Raw genomic sequence first — 21,725 nt, 5'->3', positions numbered from 1 at the left:
ACTCCAGGACTGAGGCCCTGGGGTTGTTCCCATTGTACAGAGGAGGAAACTGAGGCTCACAGAGGCTAAGGAACTGACCCAACGCCATAGAGTGGCACTGGAATTCCAGCCCAGGCAGTCTGGCTCCAGAGGCCGCCTGGATTCTAGACTGACTCGGTTGCCATCCTTATTATCCATATCTAAAGGGAGATTGTGGGGCTGCATCACAACCTCTCGGTGTCTCTGCGGCAGACAGTTCCATGCACACTGGCCGTGTCCCATCTCAAGGACAAGCCAGGGAATGGCTCCACTGTTTTGCCAATGGGTCTTCCCCAAACAGCAGAAACAGCTCAGTTCTCCAGCAGGTGCAGCCAGGAAGTAGGGGGAGTTCCCCCTCCACTGGGGGGTGGCGTGGACAGGAGTTGGGGGATGAATGCTGCCGCAGTCCCTCAGAGGGACATTTCTGAGGCATTCTCAGCACAGCTCCTCAGAGGGTGTCTCACAGGGCGGAGCCCTGTTGCCCAGAGAGACACCAGCTCCCTACAGCCCGCCATGCTGGCTTCTCCTCTTCCCACTTCCCCGCCCCCTCGCTCCTGCTTCCTGCACCTCCTTCCAACTAGACCTCAGCATCCAAACCCTCATCTTGGGCTCTGCTTTGTGGGGGGAACCCAGACTGAGACAGGACTCCATCTACCTTCAATACATGACAATACAACAGCAGGACTGGCTAAGCCAAGACCTAGGTTGAGGAAGTATATAAGGAAGGGTATTCCCTTATTCTCTTATTCTTCCACAGCCCAGAAACTAAGAACTTTGGCCAATACCTTTTCCCCACCCAGAGAAGTGCTGGGGGAAATACTTCTGTCTTTCTTTTCACTCTTGACTTTTTGCCCAACCTGCTGGTGACAGCTTGGCTTCCGAGAGCCACAATGTCTAATGGGTGGCACTGCCCATCCTCCAAAGCAAGATACCACTCCCATGGTCAACGGGTCACTCTTGCTCACTTGGGCAGCCTGGGCCACAGCTCCAGGGGCTCACCCTGACTTCCTGGTGTCCATGTAGGAAGGCTCCTAAGGGGCATCTTCATGGGCAGAGGCCTGGCATCCCCAGCTTCTCAGCTGGGACACAGTGATAAATCCTGTGTAGGGGTGAGTGGTGGGAATGAACCCTCAGAAGTGTAAAGAAAGAACTTTGAAACAGGAAAAAGGGTTTTCCTAGCCTGGGAACTCCTGCGGAGTTTCCATCAAGGCCCCAGATGGCTACATCATAGATCTTGTGACTCATGGTGACAACGGTCAGCTCTCATGGTTGGGACAATAGACAGGGGTCTGAGCTGAGGCTGAATCCCCCTCCCCAGAGCCCTTCTCCCCCTTGGTCTCCCTCTGCCCAATGTCAATGCCTCCCTGCTCCCCCATTCTGCCCAGGAAGGTGACCTCAGTCTGCACTTGGCCACTGTGGTGTCTGCACCAAGCGGGGAAGTACATGGAAGGGCAGGTTCTTGGTCCAATGGGAACACTTGCCCACACACCACTGCAGGCCCCCTGTGCCCTTGGGCTTCCAACCAATTTATCAGACACTTCAGCTTAGCTTTCACCACTGTGCATCCATCCAGTTATTGCACGCATATGCATGTTCCTACTAAGTCCTCCCAGAAGGAGACGAAAGAAAAGGCTCTTCTCCCCTGCAATGACCAAGGCACAGATCTCTTCCTGCATTAGAAAACAAAGTTCAGAGAGCCAGATTTGAGAAGATGTGAAATTGAGAACCATCTTAGGAACACACGATCTCGTTATTCAGTGCCATGTGGAGGCTTGTACAAGTTGTTAACATTTATAACTATTAACAACTTGTCTTGAAAGTACACAGAGAGCAAAAGGGTCTTGAAAAATTCTTAAGAGTTTAGAAATGGTTGCCACATCCTGTAAAAATAACTTCCCAAGAAAATCATGGCATTTGGATTGATGATCTTACCTGATGGTGGACTGCCCTTGGAATGATGTTGCAATGCACATCTCTGTGTTCCCGACAGAAAAACAAACCAGAGGTGGGTCATTGGTGTTTTTCTCTTCTCCCTCCAGATTGTTGGAGGGGAAGGTCTGTGACTCCCATAGATTCTTTTTCTCCAACAAAAAGACAAGGAGTCTAGTTCTGTAAAGAAATGATTTTGATTTGGTGATTAGGGAAAGTAATCTCTTGAAAAGGTGGCAAAAATGCTGAAGAGCTGAGACCCAAGGTTAAGAAGTCCAGCCATCAAGAGCAGGAAGCAGAGCATTCTAGGCAGAGGAGATATCACATGCAAAGGCCCTGAGCAGGAGTTTGGCATATTTGAGACACCCAAGGGAGTCAGTAGAGCTGGAACAGAGAGGAAGTAGGTGGAGAGTACTCTCCACCCAAGGGTTTGTGGAGTGTGTATTTTAGTCTTCTGGTGATGGGAGCCAGTAAAACTTTTCAAGCAGGGGAATGAGCTTTCAAAAAGCTGGAAGATCAGGATTTAAGATCTGTCACTGTTGGTGCTAATATCTCCTTCAGCTGCTCAGTGGATGTGTAACTGCAAAGCTTTGACCCCATCACCAGATTGTAGCTTAGCACAGATGAATTTGCTTTTAAACTTCTCATAAAATCGCCTGTACTCTGTAAATAATCTGATTCCCTTGGTCCAACAGAATCAGAAAGAAAAAAGTGTTTAAAGCCCCCCAAAAAATTTTGTTTTACTTGCTCACACCCGAGAGACAGTGTTCAGAACTAGACTTCCTGGTCTGAGCCTGAGAGGCAGGTTGCCTGCTGCCAGCACAGGGGGAAGAAGAGAAAAGGTGTTCAGAGTTGGCTCTCTAAGGGGGACTTCCCTATTTGCTGAAACTGTCAAAGAAATCACCCATATTTGGCAACTGTCATGCTGTTTGGGTAATGCCTGACACTCTGGAGGCCTGTGTTCCCCCACTCTCCAAAGTCCAGTTTGCCCTTACATGCCCAGCTAAATGGATAACATGAAAAAGCCCAATGACATCAAGTGTTGGCAGGGATGTGGAGGAACTGGAGTGCTCATTTATTATGGGTGGGAATACAAAATGCTATAGTCACTTTGGAAACCATTTAGCAATTTCTTAAAAAGTTAAATATATACTTGTCATGTGACCAATTAATCCCACTGCAAGAAATTTATCTAAAAGAAATGAAAACATGGATTCTCAAAAAAGTCTTGTGCAAGAATGTTCATAGCAGCTTGTATTCATGATAGGCAAAACCCGGAAATACTTCAGGTACCTGTCCATCCAGGAGAATAAATAAACACACTATGATATATTCATACTCTACTGCAATAGAAAAGAAATGAGCTATTGACATATGCTACAGCATGGATACATCTCAGAAGCATTCTGCTGAGTGAGGGAAACCAAATGCAAAAGGGCACTTACTGTATGACTCCATTTACAAGTGCTAGAATAGAAAAAACTAACCTATAGTGATAGAAATCAGAGAAGGGGGTGCTTCTGGGGATGGAGGGATTGCCTGAGAAAGGCACAAGGGAATTTTCTGGGGTGGTGGACATGCTCTCTCTCGATGGGTATGTGGGTTACACAAGTGTGCACCTCTATCAAATTGATCTAACTATATGCTTAAAGATCAAGATTTCACTAAATGTAAAATACATCTCATTTTTAAAGACGTAAAGATAAATAAAATTCACTTGCTTTTGGCAGTCTTCTCTATTCCTCCAGACTAGATTAGGGGCTCTTCTTGGCCTGGAAGCTCCCAGAAGCAGACCCAGAGATGAAAATTTGCACGCAGGTGATTTATTTGGTAGGAGAGAAGAGAAGTGAGACAGGGAAGGGATATGTTATCAAGCAGGTTACCACTGCGGGCAACAGGGCTCAATCCTGTCACTCAAATGACACAGGGTGTCACCCAGAGGGGAGGGAGCTAGGGTATCTATACACCAGCTTCTATTAGTCATTGGTTGGGGCGTAATTCACCAGCTCTTTTAGCTGACCAGAGCATGGGTAGCGCAGGTCCAATGGCCAGAGAGAGTCTCTCCCCACCCCATGGAAAGAAATGCAGGGCAAGGGACTATGGGCAGGGCTCCAACAGCGTCTGCTGCATGCCTCGTCTTGTTTGCTCCCATAGCCTCCTGCATGCATATTTATCCCACAGTAGTAGAAAGAATGATTAAAAGCTCAGGTGATGGAATGAGGCAGACTTGACCTCAAATTCCAGCTCTGTCACTTTCTACATGACAACTTGAACAAATGGTTGTTCTTCTATAAAACGGGGGTCTTGCATTGTTGAGGGGATTCAGTGAGTTCTTCCCTGTTCTGTGCTCACCACAGCACCAAGCACATCACAGGAACTCCAATAAACACTAACAGCAATGAGCAGTATTGTTACTGTCTCATTCATTCTGTTTGCCCCCAAAAGTCCGAATTAATGTTTTTCCAATTTCTCTCTTCAGTTATTTTTAAGATTTAATTGTTGAAAGAGAATACATGTACGTAGTTCAAAATCCAAAAGGTATTAAACAATCAACTGTGAAAAGTCTCCCTCCTTTTACAGTAGCCACCCAAGGGCCCTCCTCACAAGGAACCAAGATGATCAGCATGTTTGGGTATATTTTCCAAAGATATTTTCATACAGCATTCTAACATATATTTTGGGTTTGCTTCTGTTTTGCTATGGCTGAATCCAGTACAGGATGGAGTTTGATTTGGCATAACTAATATATGCATTTTTAGCTTTCTATTTTGAAATAATTTTATTTATTTGTTTACTTGTTTACTTATTTATTTATTTATTTTTGAAATATACATGAAGCTTCATTTTTGTTTGGGGTTCTTTACTTCCCATTCTGAAAAGTTACTTCTGAGGAACTGAAACCCCAGAAGGTAACCACAACAAAAACATATTAAGTGGTTTTTTGGGTTTTTTTTCTTGAAAATGATGATTCAAAGGCAGACTTGTAGACTTGTATCTCTTCAGGAGATAGAAGGCAAATGCAGCCCCTGAAGGGAATTGTTCTAATTATTTCCTTAAAAAGTAAAGTTATACAACTACATTCAAGGACATAAGACAAAGCACTACTTTAAAACTAGAATGGCTGAACAGTTAGGTGAAAAACATAGCTGAAATAGGAAAGGGAAATGGACTTAAGAATAATTTGAATTGAGACAATAATCCATCAGTCCTAGATGCTTCTGTTAACTGAATATCTTTTTTTTTTTTTTTGCGGTACGCGGGCCTCTCACTGCTGTGGCCTCTCCCTTTTATTTTTTTTGCGGTACGCTGACCTCTCACTGCTGTGGCCTCTCCCGTTGCGGAGCACAGGCTCCGGACGCACAGGCTCAGCGGCCATGGCTCACGGGCCCAGCTGCTCCGCGGCATGTGGAATCTTCCCGGACCAGGGCACGAACCCGCGTCCCCTGCATCGGCAGGCGGGCTCTCAACCACTGCACCACCAGGGAAGCCCTTAACTGAATATCTTGAATCACATTGTTTCCTTTTTTACCTTCCACAATGTCTTCACTGAAATCTCAAAGCAGCATTCTCACAGAACTAAATAAAATTATCATTTTGTTAGGATTCAAAATTTCAATCCAGTAGCCATCAGGATCTTGATAAATGCCGGGCCTTTCATTTTACCGTCATCAGGTTTCTTCACAAATTTGACTCCCAGTTCTTCACATCTTACACAAGCACTGTGAACATCAGGCACAGCAATTCCAATGTGACCAAATCCCCGAGGGTCTGAATCGCCACTGTGGTAACTCTGCATCTCATCCTCTTCAGTGCCCCAGTTGTGTGTCAGTTCAAGCATAGCTTTTCTGGAGAATGCCCATGCTACTCTTTCATCTTTATCTTTTGGGATATCATTTTTATCCTCATAAGCCAAGAAATAGAGTGAAAATTTCATAGTGGAAAAATCTAATTTTTGGAGTAGTGTCATTCCAAGAATTCTAGGATAAAAATCCAGTGACTACTTAGGATACTTAATTTGCAGCATGGTCTGCTGCAAGAGAAAATCCTTGGTGCTGGGGTCCAGGTAGGAGCAGCAGCCACGGGCGGCCTCGTCAGTGAGTCTGCTGGACATGGGCTGCAGCTCTGCCACGGCTGCACTGCTGTATCGCGGACGACGGTCCCCGGGAACGCAGCAGCCACCCACACTCTGCAGGCCGCGAAGCTCCCTTTTCTGAAATCATTTTAGGTTTATAGAAGAGCTGCAAAGATAAAACAGAGTGTTCTGGTGTATCCTTCACCCAGCACCCCCCAGTGTTAATATCGTACATGACCATGGTACACTGATCAAAACTAAGAACCTGACATTGGTGCCGTACTATTAATTATACTACAGATTTTATTTGGATTTCACCCGTTTTTTCACTAAAGCAGATCCACCCCAAGAAAGCATGTTGCATTTAGTGGTCATGTCTCCTAACTCTCCTCCAGTCTGTGACAGTTTCTCATCTTCCCTTGTTTTCGTGATCTTAACACTTTTGAAGGATCCTATGCAGTTATTTTAAATTTAATGAATCTAGGGAGTTCCCTCGTGGCCTAGTGGTTAGGATTCAGCACTGTCACTGCCGTAGCCCAGGTTCGACCCCTGGTCGGGGAACTGAGATCCTGCAAGCCGCGTGGCGTGGTCCCAAAAAACAAAATTTAGTGAATCTACATGTCTTGGTGTCCCTGAAGGTCACCAGGACACCTTGATGCTCCACATTTAGAACTGCTAGTGCAGGGAGAGGGCATTGAGCACTTACTTCATTGCTGTCACGGACACGGGAAGGCTAGAAATTCAGATCTCCACCATCGATGTGTGACACTGGACAAGTAGCACTCCCTCTCTGGGCTTCAGACTCCTCTTCATTACAATAAAGCAGTGAAACCATATTGGCTTGTCTGAAATTGTGTAGTCAAAGCAGTCTACAGACTCTAAGACCTCTTAGAGATCCCAATGTATGTTAGCATACTAGAGGCACTGAAAAGTCTTGCAGTAAAGACACCTGCTTTAACGTAGTTTCACCCAGAATTGGTGAAACTATGTATTTGACTGGAGGAGTAAAATTGTTCCCTTCCACCTATTCACCTGCAGAGAAGACCCTTTGGGACATATGGACTTGGTGATACAAAAGACCTGTGAATGGAGCTTCAGTTTGATGGGGAAACAGGAGCAAGCACACTGCCCTGAAGAGGCTGACCATGAAGCCGGAGCTGGGGGAAAGTTTGGAAGGAGGGACACAAAGGGTAAGGCTGAGCAAAGAAGAGGAGGCAGACTTCCCCTTGGCTTCCCCTCCCTTCAGAGCCAGCCCAGACCCCGGGCATTGAAGGATTTTCGTAGAGATGTATATGGCGCCTCCTAGGAAAAAAACTTGGAAATATCCATCAAAATTGGCAATGCCCTTGGCATTGAACTCAGTGATGACACGTCCCAATCCATCCACAACTGAGAACAGAGGTGTTTGTGCAGGCTAATCTCTGCCTTATTGGTTGAGGATGAAAAAGAAGGGAAAAGTGTAAGTGTGTATGTATGCATGTGTGTGTGTACACCACGTATTACACAGCCCAACTCAAGAAGGACAGTGTGACCCTGGGAATGGTGTTTGTTTCCAGATGGAGGAACTGAGTAATCTGGAGACAGAAGTGGGAGAAACTGACTCTTCACTGGCTACCCCTCTGTACCTTGAGTTTTATACCTACGCTGCATCACATTTAGTGAATTAAAATAATAGTTTCGAAAAGAATGAACACATTTTGATTTATCCATACTGTGGAATGCTGTGCTATATGCAGTTGTTTAAAAAAAAAAAAGAAAGGAAAGAATGAGGAAACTGTTTATGTGCTAAAATGGAAATATCTCCAAAATACACATATATAGTGTATCACTCGTGAGTAAAAAAGAGGGGTAAAGTAAGAATATAAATATACTCTGGATATATATATATATGGAAAGATATAAAAAACTAAGAATCATAGTTATTCGTGTGGGAGGGATTGCATAGACGTGGGAGGGAGATTTTTCACTGTCTTCCTTCAAATATATTTATATATTTTACACATAAATACATTTAATATATTTTAACAATGGATATATTACTTCCTCAAAATTAAATAAATAAATGTGAACACAGGACGCCTATACGGACTGAGGTATAACAATTTTCCAGATACATTGTTAAATGAAAAAGAAGTGGGAACTCTGCTCAATATTATGTAACAACCTAAATGAGAAAAGAATTTGAAAAAGAATAGATACGTGTATATGTATAACGGAATCATTTTGCTGTACACCTGAAACCATCACATTATTAATCAACCATACTCCAATATAAAATAAAAAGTAGAAAAAAAAAAGAATTACTTGGCAGACGGCTTGCTAGAAAGGTAGATTTTGAGCCCACCCCCTGAGATGCTGATTCAGAGGGGCCTACATTTTTAATGAGCCCACCTAGCCTCAGATATTGAGAGGCAGTGGGGGAACCTCATTTTAAGACACAATGGCCTGGTTGGAAAAAAGATCCACATGAGGAAACAAAAGTCAGAGCACTGGGTGCCGGGCTGGAAGCTGGCCCAGGGTCCAGTGGGACACGAGGTAAGCAAGGTCAGCTGAACCTGGGAGTCTTCACGGAGCAGGTGACACTGGCACTCAGTAGGAATTTCCAAGGTGAGCCTGAAGAGCAGTTTGCCCCCATAAAGGGTTCCGTTTTCTGCACACCCCCTCCAGCATTTCACATACAAGTTTTAAGAGTATCATAGAGACAGGGGCTGGTGGTACCCACACCACACTCTGCACTGGTTACCCTAGAATGTGGGATTCGAGTGGGGCAAAAAGAGCCTTCACTTTCTATTATTTGAGACCTCTTTTAAACAACAAACATGGATTCTGTTATAATTAAGAGATAAGAAACAATAAAAATAGGTAATTTATTTGGGGGACGAGGGTGGGGGAAGCTCCATATGGACTACAGTGGAAGAGAAAGGAGCTGCATGCACGTGACCGTGCTTCAGAACTCACGTCCATAAAGCAAGAAGACAGGACCCAAAGCAGCTGCAGCACATCCCACTGCTAAATCTGTCCACCTTCCTCCCTCCTGCAAGACACAGGTGACCAGACTCAGGAATTACATCCAGGATGTTCAAATTTGTGACCACAAACCCCAATCACTCAGGGTGCCAGGAAATTCGGCCAGTGCCACTGTTTATCAAGCATCTCAGACAGAGGAGGGTCAGGAAAGGGAGGAGACATGAGGACTGCAGCCCTGGTCTCCAAGCGCCCACCCAGAAGTGGGTTCACCCAGCAGGGTCTGAACCACTGATCTCCATGGAAGGATGTTGGGGGAAGTGGTATTTCTCCAAGTACATTTGCAAAGGACTTTGGTTAACAGAGAGCTTTGAAACCATCCTCCGTGAGATCCTTTCTGCAGCCCCCAATGAAGACCCTCAGTGGACAGACCAAGAAATGGGTTCTTGGAAAAGAAGGAAAAGACTTGCCAAAGTCACAGCTGGAAAGTAGAAGAGGGTGCATTCAAATTCCGGTCTGTCCACCCCAAAGCCATGCCATTGACACCACGTAGAAGCAGAAATGAGATCCACCAGACCACGGAGAACCCATTCATTTATTCAGCACAAATGGAACCAGTTATTTTTCACCTGCGATGTGCCAGGCCCTGACTCCAAGAGCACAAAGATTCCTTCGCTATTTAACATAATTTACTTAATGCCCAGTCTGCTCCAGGAACTGGGCAAGGCGCTGGGGCTACAAAGGAAGACAAACAGGCATGGTCCCTGCTCTCAGGACCTCTGCAAGGGGAGACAGTTGCTTATCCAATCATGAAAGCAATGACTAGTCTATGAAGGAGGGATCCTCAGAGCTGATAATGAGAATTTGACCTCATTCCTGGAGAAGTGAAGCTTGTGCTGAAATCTGAAGGATGAGTGGGCATGATTAAGGGAGGAGGGAAAGGAAGGGCAACCATTCAAAGAGAATGGCATGTGTCAAGGCCCTGTGGTAGGAAGCATAAAGGACCCGAAGGTGACCTTTGTGGCTGGAACAGAGGGAAAGGGCCATGCGAGGTCACACAGAAGAGGGGGACAATGAAAACCCATGCAGGGATCTGAGGTCAGAGTAAGGATTTGGTCTTCAAAGACTTGGGAAGTGATGGGAAGTCTTCAAAGAGTTCTGAGCAGGAACTGACGTGATCAGTTTGTACCCTCAAAGTGGTGGGACATGCCAATGAGAGTAAGAGACATGTAACAGGCAATCACAACCAAATAGAGATATGGATGGTAGGGTAATCCAGGTAGCTGGGCAGTCACCTGAAGTAATCTGAGGGGTCAGAGGCTACTGGAGGAGGTGATGCCCTGAATGGGACATCTCTTAAATCTATCACAGAATCCGTTTTGAAAGTTTCAAACCAACTCCTTCTAACAGGGATACAGGCCCATTTCAGAGATGAGGCCCAAGTACTCCAAGTGACTTTGGCAAAGCCGCAGAGCTCCATGGCAGCAGACCAGAGACCAAAAGCCCTAGGGGGCTCCCAGGCTCTCCTGGCTGGATTAACTTCCTAATTTGTCCGTAAGCCTCGGCAAAAGCCATGATGTCACTGAGACCTGATGCAGGCAGAATTCTGGGCTGACCCCAGGGTCTGAGTCTCTAACCCACAAGGTGGGAGGTGAGACAGGAGCTGTACACCCACACTCCTCCCCAGAGAACCCCTTCCTCTTAGCTGGAGAGTTCCCCACAAAGCTGGCTGAGCAGTGCCCCAGGGAGGCATTTAGGTGAGAGGACCCCAAGGAACCTTCACGGTAAATTTCCACGAAGGCTGAGGCTGATGGGAGAAGGGATTATTGGCTCTGCTCTCTGGAGGGAAGTTGATGGAGATTAGTGAGCGAGTGGGCAGCTCAAGGAAAGGGACATTTCGAGCCCCTTTCCTATCAAGCAGAGGACACTCCTGATGCCTGTGGATCCAGGCCGAGCCCTAGTGGGAGCACTGTTAATAGCTCCATCAAAATAAATCTATATAGGGCTTCCCTGGTGGTGCAGTGGTTGAGAATCTGCCTGCCAATGCAGGGGACACGGGTTCGAGCCCTGGTCCGGGAAGATCCCACATGCCGAAGACCAACTAAGCCTGTGTGCCACAACTACTGAGCCTGTGCTCTAGAGCCCTCGAGCCACAACTACTGAGCCCGCATGCCAAAACTACTGAAGCCTGTGTGCCCTACAGCCCTTGCTCCATAATGAGAAGCCACTGCAATGAGAAGCCCGCACACTGCAACAAAGAGTAGCCCCCGCTCGCCACAACTAGAGAAAGCCTGCATGCAGCAGCAAAGACCCAACGCAGCCAAAAAAAAAAAAAACCTATATAAAGAACTCTTACAATTCAACCACTAAAAGACAAACAACCCAATTTTTTAAAAATGAGCAAAGGACGCATAGCACAGGGAGATCAGCTCGGTGCTTTGTGACCGCCTGGAGGGGTGGGATAGGGAGGGTGGGAGGGAGACGCAAAAGGGAGGGGATATGGGAACATATGTATACATATAACTGATTAAATTTGTGATAAAGCAAAAAATAAAAATAAAAATAAAAAAAAATAAAAAAAAATAAAAAAAAAAGAAAACAAACTTATGGTTACCAAAGGTGAAAGGGAGGTGGGGAGGGATAAATTAGGAGTATGGAATTAACAGATTAAAAAATACTACACATAAAATAAAAAAAAACAATGACTTACTGTATAGCATAGGGAACTATATTCGATATCCTGCAATAACCTATAATGAAAAACAATCTGAAAAAATACATGTATATATTATTTTATATATATATATCTGAATCACTTTGCTGTACACCTGAAACTAACAGAATATTGTAAATCAACTATACTTCAATTAAAAAAAAAAAAACCTAAGAAAATTTAAGCGAAAAAAAAAAAATAAAAAAAAATAAAATAAAATAAAAATAAAAATGAGCAAAGGAGCTGAACAGAGATTTCTCCAAAGAAGATATGCAAATGACCAAAAGCACATGAAAAGATGCTCAGCATCAGTAGTCATCAGGGTAATGCAAATCAAAGGCACAGTAAGATCCCACTTTGCACCCACATGGATGGCTAGAATCAAAAATATGGATAATAATAAGTGTTGACAAGGATGTGGAGAAATTGGAACACTCATACACTGCTGGTGGGGATGTAAAATGGTGTAGCCACTGTGGAAAGCAGTCTGGCACAAGTTAAACATACAGTAACCACATGACCCAACAATTCAACTGCTATTTGTATAGACGTATACCCAAAAGAACTGAAATCAGGTGCTCCGAAAGACACTTGTAAACCAATGTTCATAACAGCATTATTCATTATTCACAATGGCCAAAAGGTAGAAACAACCCAAATATCCATCAATGGATGAATGGATAAGCAAAATTTGGTATGTCCATACAGTGGAATATTATTCAGCCATAAAAAAGGAATGAAGTCATGATGCATGCTACAACGTGGATGAACATTATGCTGAATGAAAAAATCCAGATACATATTACATGATTCCATTTATATGAGATACCCAGAATAGGTAAATTTACAGAGACAGAAAGCTGATTAGTTGGTTGCCAAGGGCTGGGAGAAGGAGAGAATGGGGAGTGTTTGCTAATGGGTAACGGGTAGTGGGTACAGGATTTCTTTTGGGAACGATGAAAATGTTCTGGAACTAGATAATGGTGATGGTTTCACAACACTGAGAATGTACTAAATGCCACTGAATTGCACCCTTTAAAATGGTAAGTTTTATGTAATGTGTATTCTACTGCATTTTTTTAATGTAGGAAAAAATTAAGTTAATAAATCAGATCTTAGTATTCCCCTGACCAAAACTCTCCAGTGACTCCTTATTACATTCAGAATAAAATCCAAAAGGCTTGTTCTGACCTGCAAGACCCATGTAATTTGACCCCCTCCCCACTACCCTTTCAACCTCTTTTCTCACCCTCCTTTCTTGCTGTTCTTTAAACCCACCAAGCAGGGTCCTGCCTCAGGGCCTTTGCTCTTGCTATTTCCCTCTGGCAGACCAGATCTCCACTTGGCTGGCTCCATCCATTTCATACAAGCCGTGGCAGACAGATGCTAAGGTGACCCCCCAATTATCCCCACCTCTCAGTGCTTACCGACCCCCATGTAATCTCCTCTCCTTGCATGTGGTCAGGACTTGTGACTTCCTTCTAACCAATAGAATACAGTAAAGAGGATGGGAAATGTCCCCATCATGTTCATCATGACATTATATAAGACTGTAATGCCCATCTTTATAGCAGAGTCTCCTTGCTGGCTTCCATGAAGCAAGCAGCCATGCTAGGGAGGCCCATGGGACAAGGAATTGATGGTGGCCAACAGCCAACAACCAGCTGAGGCACTGGGGGCACCTTCCATCTGACAACCAGCAAGAAACTGAGGCCCTCTGTCCTACAGCCCACAAGGCACTATATTCTGCCAACAACCATGTGTGCTTGGAAGTGGATCCTTCAGCTTCAACATTAGCTGACAGGAGTGAAAGCTTTCTGACTAGCTTGTCTTCACTTTCAACTGTGATCATGTATTGCTTTTCCATGTGTACCTGTAAGATTTTTCTGTCATGTCTGAAAAGTAAAGGCTTTAAGGAAGAAAAAAAAAAAAGAGACCACAGTGAGACCTCACATGAGACCACAGCCCCAGCGAACACCTTGACGGTAGCTTCCAGATGAGATCCTGAAGCAGAGCACCCAGCACAGCTGGGCCTGGGCCCCTGACCAGCAGAAAGGCTGCAATACTAAAGGTATGTTAGTTTCAGTTTGCAGTGATTGGTTACACAGCTTTGACAACTAATACTCAGGCTTCTGTTTAAAGGTCACCTCCTCAGAGAGGCCATCCTTGACTGTCCCTTCTGTGATGGTTAAGTTATGTGTCGACCTGAGTGTTTCTGTGTGTGTGTGTGTGTGTGTGTGTGTGTGTGTGCGTGTGTGTGTGAAGGTGTTTCCAGGTGAAATTAGCATTTGAATCAGTAGACTGAGTAATGCAGAGCCCCCTCCCCATTGCAGGTAGGCATCATCTAATTCATTGAGGGCCTGCGTAGACCAAAAAGGGCAGGGGGAGGGAGAATTTTCTCCCACTGTACGACTGTTGAACTGGGACCCCAGTCTTCTCCTGCCCCCAGAAGACTTATACCATCTCCTGTAAGTCCTGGACTTACATCATCATTGCCCCTGGTTCTCAGATCTTCAGACTCAGACTGGAATTTATACCATGGGCTCTCCAGTTCTCAGGCCTTTGGACTTGGACTAGAACTTATAGCACCAGTTCTGGTTGTCAAGCTGGAACTACACCATCAACTTTCCTGGGTCTCCTACTTGCAGATGGCACATCATGGGACTTCCCAGCCTCCATCATCACGTGAGCCAATTCCTTATAATAAACGTATAGATCCTGTTGGTTCTATTTCTCCAGAGAACCCTGACCAATACACCTTCTAGAATAGAACCTGCCCCACCATTAATTTCCTGTCTGTTCCCCTGATTATTTTTCTTCTGTGATTTTGTGTTTTTGTTTTGTGGCCATGCTGCATGGCTTACAGGATCTAAGCTCCCCGATCAGGGACCAAACTTGGGCCCCAGCAGTGAAAGTGCTGAGTCCTAACCACTGGACCACCAGGGAATTCTCTGATTTTTTTTTTCTTTGTAGCCCTTACCACAACCTGACTCATTATTTGTTTATGAAAATACAATATACTCCATGGGAGCAAGGACCTAGTATGTCCTGGTCACCTCTGCATCCCCAGTGCCTCTCATGGAACTTGGCACATAACAGACATCCAATAAATAAGGAATGAGTGATTATCCATCTTTTTACAGTGTTTACTAAGTGCATTTGCCTTGGTTGCCCTCACAATGACTCAGCAAGCTGGTATCATTCCCATTTTGCAGATGAGGAAACTGAGGCTCAATCGTAAAGAATGACATGTCCAAGATCACAGAATTGGTAAGTGGCAGAAATAAGACTTAAATTCAGGCAGCCCAACCCCAAAGCCATGTACTTAAGCACCATGCAAGGAGCCTAACGGGGTCAGTAGCAACCTTCCTCCCATTTTCTTCCTTCTGGAAAAGGGGATGCTCTTATCCATCCTAGAGCACTAAGATGAGGGACTCTCCTAGTCCCTTCCCCTGGCCCTGCTGTTTATGGGCAGGAGCAGGTACAGATCTTCAGAAGCCCTAAGCTCAGAAAAGATTATGGATCCCCATGTCATCCCCTATGTAAATAAAAATTAAAACAATGTAAACCATAAAACACAAAATGTGTGCACATGCGGAGGTTAAATTAACTCCTTTCTAGATTTCCTGGTTCCGTTGGTTGAAGTTATTTTTAATCTCTTTTGTGTCCTGATCTTTCTGACACCCTAAGCCTATGCTTAGGTCTCCATGGACCAGCTGTGTCCCTCAACTAAAGGTCCAGCTTCTGCTAGGTAGCCCTCCCCCACAGCCATCCCTGTCTCCCAGCTCTATAACCACCCCCTTTTCTCATCTATTCATGACTAGGGATGGTCAGCAATTCCCTCCATGACTATCCCCAGGGAACCCACAATGTCTGATAGTTTCTGATCTCCTGCCTCTTGGTGGCAGAATACAAAGATGTCCCCCATGATTCCTGTTTCGTGGTGAACACACCCTATATAATCCCCTCCCCTTGAGTGGGGGCTGGACTTGTGAATAGGATGAGATTTCACACTGTAACTCAGTTACTAGTCCATTGACTTTGAGTTCATCAAAAGAAAGATTATCCCAGGTGGGCCTGGCCTAATCAGGTGATCCTTTAAAAAAATCAGACAGGGCCTCCCTGGTGGCACAGTGGTTGAGAGTCCACCTGCCGATGCAGGGGATGTGGGTTCGTGCCCTGGTCTGGGAGGATCCCACATGCCGCAGAGCAGCTGGGCCCATGAGCCATGGCTGCTGGGCCTGTGCGTCCGGAGCCTGTGCTCCACAACGGGAGAGGCCACAACAGTGAGAGGCCCGTGTAACATGTACAGCAAAAAAAAAAAAAAAAAATCAGAGAGATTGGAAATGTGAGACAGTGTCTCCTGCTGGCCTCAAAGGAGCAAACATCCACGCCATGATCTGCCTATGGAGAGAGACACATGACAAGGGTCTGAGAGTTGTCTCTAAGAGCCAAGAGCAGTCCCTTGGCAAGCAGCTAGCAAGAAAACAGGGACTTCAGTCCTACAACCACAAGGAACTGAATTCTGCTGACACCCTGAATGAACTTGAAAGAGAACCCTGAACCTCAGATGAGACCACAGCCCCAGCGACACCTTGATTTCAACTTTGGGCGACGCTGAGCAGAAAATCTAACTACACAATGTCTGAACTAGTGACTTACAGAACTGTGAGCTAACAGACGGATGCTATTTAAAGCCACGAAGTTTGGGGCTATTTTTTAATGCAGCGATAGAAAACGAATACACTACCCTGACCTCTGTAATTGGTACCTTTATTAAACTAGGCTAATTTGAATGTATCATCTGTTTCCTGTGGGACTTTTTTTTGTTTTGTTTTGTTTTTTGCGGTATGCGGGCCTCTCACCGTTGTGGCCTCTCCCGTTGCGGAGCACAGGCCCCGGATGCGCAGGCTCAGCGGCCATGGCTCACGGGCCCAGCCGCTCCGCGGCATGTGGGATCTTCCCGGACCGGGGCACGAACCCGTGTTCGCTGCATCGGCAGGCGGACTCTCAACCACTGCGCCACCAGGGAAGCCCTCCTGTGGGGCTTTGAAGGGTGCATTATTTAACTTCTCTGTGCCTTGGTTTCCTCACCTGTAATAGGAGATAACGGTAACAAAGCTATGGCAAGGATGCAATGAAGCGGTGCATGTATGGCTATTCTCTTGCCCTCTGTACGTCCCCTGCTGGACCAGCCCCTGCTTCACCTGCACCTGCTCACGTGACCGTGCCTGCCCCCCCACCCCCACCCCAGGCCCCAGCTAGTGATTGTCCTAATCCTTAGCCCAGAGCGGCTCCACCTGCTAGTTTATTAAAGGGAAACACCTGGCCTTGTGGTGCTCATCAACCTGAGGGCCGTGAGGGGCGTGCCCAAGCTGCTGGTTTCCCTGGTAACTGATGAGCGCACGTGAAGTCAGTTCCCCGTATAAATGGCAGCCTCCCTCCCCACCCGACGGTGGTAGGGGGTGCCGCCATGTTCTGCTCGCTGTCTGCTGCGCGTGGCGGGGTGTCGCCCCAGGACCCTTTGCTTCGGACGTGTAAGGTCCCCTGTCCAGTGACCGTTGATGTATCAAGCTCAAGGCTGGGCAATTACAAGGCTCACAGGCCCGCGGGTGCAGCCCAACAGTTGGCCCGCCAACCAGGAGGCCGAGGAAACTCCCGTGAGCGCCGAGCTGTCGGGAAGTAAGGACCGGGAAGGGAAAGTTGCGGGGGGTGATCCCGAGGTGGCCGTCCACTAGCACGCGGGGCCCTGTGGCGGCGGGCCACCACCAGAGTTCCCTTTCCCTTCCTTACATTGAGGATGCCCTGTTCAACTCACAGTCTCTTTCCAGTTTAGAAGTAGCAGCTCCACCCTCGGGGTTCCTCTGACTGCACAGGGATGGCTGGTGAATACGGAGGAAACACAAGGACCTGGATTATCCGTGAGATACTTGGGTGTTATCTGGACGGGTAAGACAAGCCTACCCCCGAAACAGCACCCCTACGCGATTACAGACACAGGCTTTAGGGATATTAACTCAGGGACAGCCTTGTGAATTGGACGTGGCCAGTTACCCAGAGGGGTTTGGTTAGGGTCTGTGGCAATGGCAAAATAATAAGAGAGCCCTTGGGTTTCTGGTCCCAGCCATGGGAGGGGGCAAAGCAACGATGTAGGGGGATGGGACCACAGCTACGTGCCGTCTGCAACGCGTTACCACAGGTGGGAGCTGACCCAGGTCGTCAAGCATCACAACCACCATTCAGGGTCTAGAACAGCTGTGTGTGACCTACAGGACCCCCGTGGACATGGATAGCCACCAAGGACCATGAAGTCCAGGGATGGGCTGATACAAATGCCATACACTCGCTTTTCCACCTGCCTTGCTACGCCACCACTGCTGGGCTATGAAGGGACCATGTAAATGATTGAGAGGGGAGCTTGCTCTCAACACGTGGACCAGGAGGCTGACTTGAGCCCTGCGAAATATCACTGAGCATCCCAGGAGCATCGTCCCGACGCCTATGCCGTGTTAACCTAGAAGCAACTAGTCACCACCACCCGAGCTCAACTGTTGACACCGAGGGACCAAAGGACCGTTGCCAACCACCTGTCAGGACAACAACTCACTTTTGGCCTTGACACAGGATCTACCCCCGGGGAACAGTCGTAAAGTGTCCTGGGACCGGCAGGTAAGTCCTGGTGGTTTGTGTTTGCCGCTTCGTGGAGAACAGCATTAGAGAGGGGCGTACAGGTTTCCCCTGTCTTCTCCCCGGCCCCACCTAAGGCCGCTAAGGTAATTAGCCTGGACCCCTACTGGAGAAAGGCACCATTATATTAACCCTGTGGCCTGTTGTTTAACCACCTCTTCAGTATTCAGCGCCGGCTGTGGGGACCGAAGGTGGAGAGGTGGTGTGGTCTGCAGGCAGGACAGAAACCACAGGCAGGGTGGGTTGTCTCAGTGCTGTGACTGTTTGTATTTTGCTTGATGGTCATGATATTCCCTGTCTTGTGCCTGTTGAACAGCTTACGTTTTGACCCTAGTCTGAGTGGAGGGAATCTGTTCTCAGACTGGGGGACAGTGGTGGCCTCACTGCGAGATGAGTCTGATTGCTGATTGCCGTTGTGGTCCTCTGCTGGACTTACATGAAAAATTGACCCGACAAGCACCTGGCTTACTTGTGATGCTCCTTAGCTGCTGGTGTCTAGATTGCATTTGTGGTGTTTGGTTGCAGTGCACCCCGGCCTGACCCCAGGGATATCGGGGAAGAGAGGTGGACCGGGATTGCAAGGGTCATGTGGGGTCTGTAGGGGTGGCGTGTATGGTCAGGCCTCTCAAGATGGATGTTCTCTTGCTCTCTGTCCAGCCCCTGCTCGACCAGCCCTGCTTCACTCACGTGACCACCCAGTCGTCTTCATTATAGGGCTTCCTTAAGTCCCTGTTAACTGACCTGACGTCAATTCCCCCCTATAAATGGCAGCCTCCTTCTCCCCCAAGTAGCTGGAGAAGATGCCATGTCCTGCCTGCCGTTGGCTGCACGTGGTGAGGTGTTGCTCCAGGACCTTTTGTGTAAGATCCCCCGTCCAACAAGTCACTTGACGTCTCTCTCGCTGTCTTGGCTCTTTCTTTGGGTCTCCAGGCTGGGTAACTACAAGCCTCACAGGCCTGCAGGTGCAACCCAATGGTGCATTTAAAGTGCCTAGCATATGCTAACCATTCCGTAGTCAGAGGGAGAGATGGATGGGCTGAGTGGACTTGACGCTGACCAGGCCCCCTTTCCGCAACACCCAGCAGAATCCTCTGGCTCTCCGGTGTCCTGCCCTGTCATTGCACCCCTCAAAACGCAAAGCTCCAAATGTGGGTGGTTTGGTCTCTCCCTAATTTCCAGATGCCCAAGTGCCTTTGGGATGAATATGCCACCTTTCATGGTCTAATTATTTTGACTGAAGATTAGTGGGATCTTAGTGCTCCTGGGGTGTAAAGTGCCATTGTGAATGGTTTATGCATGCTGAATTTTACCTGATTTCCAACACAAGAGCTCCCTCCACAGAGAAGCCCATTTCAATAGCCTTGGCACCGCTGTCTTCAATCCCCTGGTGGCTTGAAAGCACAGGAGATGGAGCAACGGGAAACTTCTTGTCTTGACCACTTCTCTCAGGAGGGCTCATACCTGGGAACCAGTTTGTTCAGAGGCAAATACCAGAGCAGTGGGAGAACACACCTTGGAGAATGAGGTGGGTGGCCAGCACCCAACACCCACAGCTGCCAGCCAACCAAAAGCAGTTTTATAGGCGTCCCAACTATGACCACCTGTAGGATGAAAATCAGATTCACATCTGGGAAGATCAAGGGGAAATCACCATCCCTACGCTCTAAATCTCTCCCCCAAAGATCAGTGTTGCCATTGGTAGGAAGAGAGGAAGAGGAGAAGGGGGTCATGTCTCTTGTTCAGAGCTGATTTTAAGAGACATTCATTTGCTCAGGCTCTGTTTGGGGGGGATATTTTTACCCGCCAGAGCTGGAACCCAACTCAGGTTCACCTGCTCGTTGCTCAAAAGTCAATGTTTAAGAGACAAGGATTGGTGGGAAAAGATGCATTATTCAGGAAGCCGGTGACCTTGGGAGATGCCAGACTAGCATCCCCCAAAACCAGCTCCCCATTGTCAATCAGGGGACAAGAGCTTTTAAAGGAAAGCTTCAAGGGTGCGCGGGCAGGGCTTACATGCAGAACGGCACACTTGGCTCCGTCGATCATCTTGAAATTGGTCACGTGGTGGTCTGGTCAGCGCCATCTTGATTGTCTTAAGAGCAGTTAATCTTCAGCTCCAGGGTTGGTTTGTTCCCATTTCCTTGAGACCAGTTCTTGGAATTGTGCAAGATGGAGCAGCTTATGTCATGGCTACAGTCTGGTCATCATGCAGTTAGCTTTTTCCCTCAGGAGGTGGTTTTAGTATCTGTAAAACAACTCAGGAGGGGGCTTCAGACACTGTTATCTGTGTCCTTCAGGGAAGAACTAAAGATTCTGTGACTCTATTTCCCTAATTATTAACTGCCTGAGCTTGCTCTTTTGGGACTCAGGCGAGGTCTGGGAGACTACAGCTTTTCTACAAATAAGAGAGGGGACTCAGAAGGGCTTTTGTACCTGGGAGGGCCCTGCAGGGTCCTTCTTGGTTTCATTGTAAGGCAGATACTATCCTTACCCTTAGGGAGAGAACAGCCCAGTGGATTCAGTAAAAGGGGGGGAAAGGGTTTCCTTGGTGGCGCAGTGGTTGAGAGTCCGCCTGTCGATGCAAGGGATGAGGTTTCGTGCCCCGGTCCGGGAGGATCCCACGTGCCGCGGAGCGGCTGGGCCTGTGAGCCATGGCTGCTGAGCCTGTGCTCTGCGGCGGTAGAGGCCGTGACAGTGAGAGGCCCGCGTACAGCAAAAAAAAAAAAAAAAAAAAAAAAAAAAGGGTGGGAAAGATATGAAAGAATCACTGGAGTTATGATATGCATATAGAATTATTAAGGAAAAATGTTGGTAGACTCTGAACAGTGGACCTTGTACAAACAGGTGTTATGTATCCCTTTATATATTTTATTTATTTCACGTTAAGTAACTTTAATCAACCGGTGCAGTGAAATTAACAGGTGTATCTATTGAAGGACTTATCAGTGCCTTTAACGTAAGGATCTGCCCTGGGCTTCTCTAAATCTGGCTGATTGTCAGAGTCCCCTGGGAAGCATCTCAGAAGGACAAATGCACCACAGACCTATGGAATCAGAATCCCCCAGAAGTGAGGCTAAGGAAACCGCAGTGTTACAAGGCCTCCAGTTTGGTTGGTTGGTTGGTTTTTTTAATGGTCAGCCAAAATGATTTGGAGATTAGAATTTGGGACTGTTAGGGACTGGAATGTCTGTGGTCCCTCCCCCCACACCCACCAATTCATGTGTTGAAATCTAGTCCCCACTGGGATGGTACTGGGATACGAGAGTTTGGAGAGGTAATTAAGTCATGATAGTGGAGCCCTCATGGATGGAATTAATGCCTTTATAAGGGGGGTAAAAAAAA

The 21,725-nt window shown here is 46.9% G+C and overlaps 1 pseudogene across 1 annotated transcript; it reads right to left on the bottom strand.

The window, feature by feature from the left end:
• Nucleotides 1-5,501: 5,501 nt before the first annotated feature.
• Nucleotides 5,502-17,171, bottom strand: LOC307062411 (lactoylglutathione lyase-like; annotated as a pseudogene). Its single transcript has 2 exons — nucleotides 17,146-17,171; nucleotides 5,502-6,086 (listed from the first exon to the last, which is right to left on the bottom strand). The product of its transcript is annotated as a lactoylglutathione lyase-like (transcript).
• Between the last annotated feature and the right edge of the window lie 4,554 nt (nucleotides 17,172-21,725).

This window comes from Hyperoodon ampullatus (assembly GCF_949752795.1).
Source record: "Hyperoodon ampullatus genome assembly, chromosome: 13".
Taxonomy (NCBI): Eukaryota; Metazoa; Chordata; class Mammalia; order Artiodactyla; family Ziphiidae; genus Hyperoodon; species Hyperoodon ampullatus.
The sequence above is the reverse complement of the archived record's forward strand: the minus strand, read 5'-3'. Positions and strand labels throughout refer to the sequence as shown.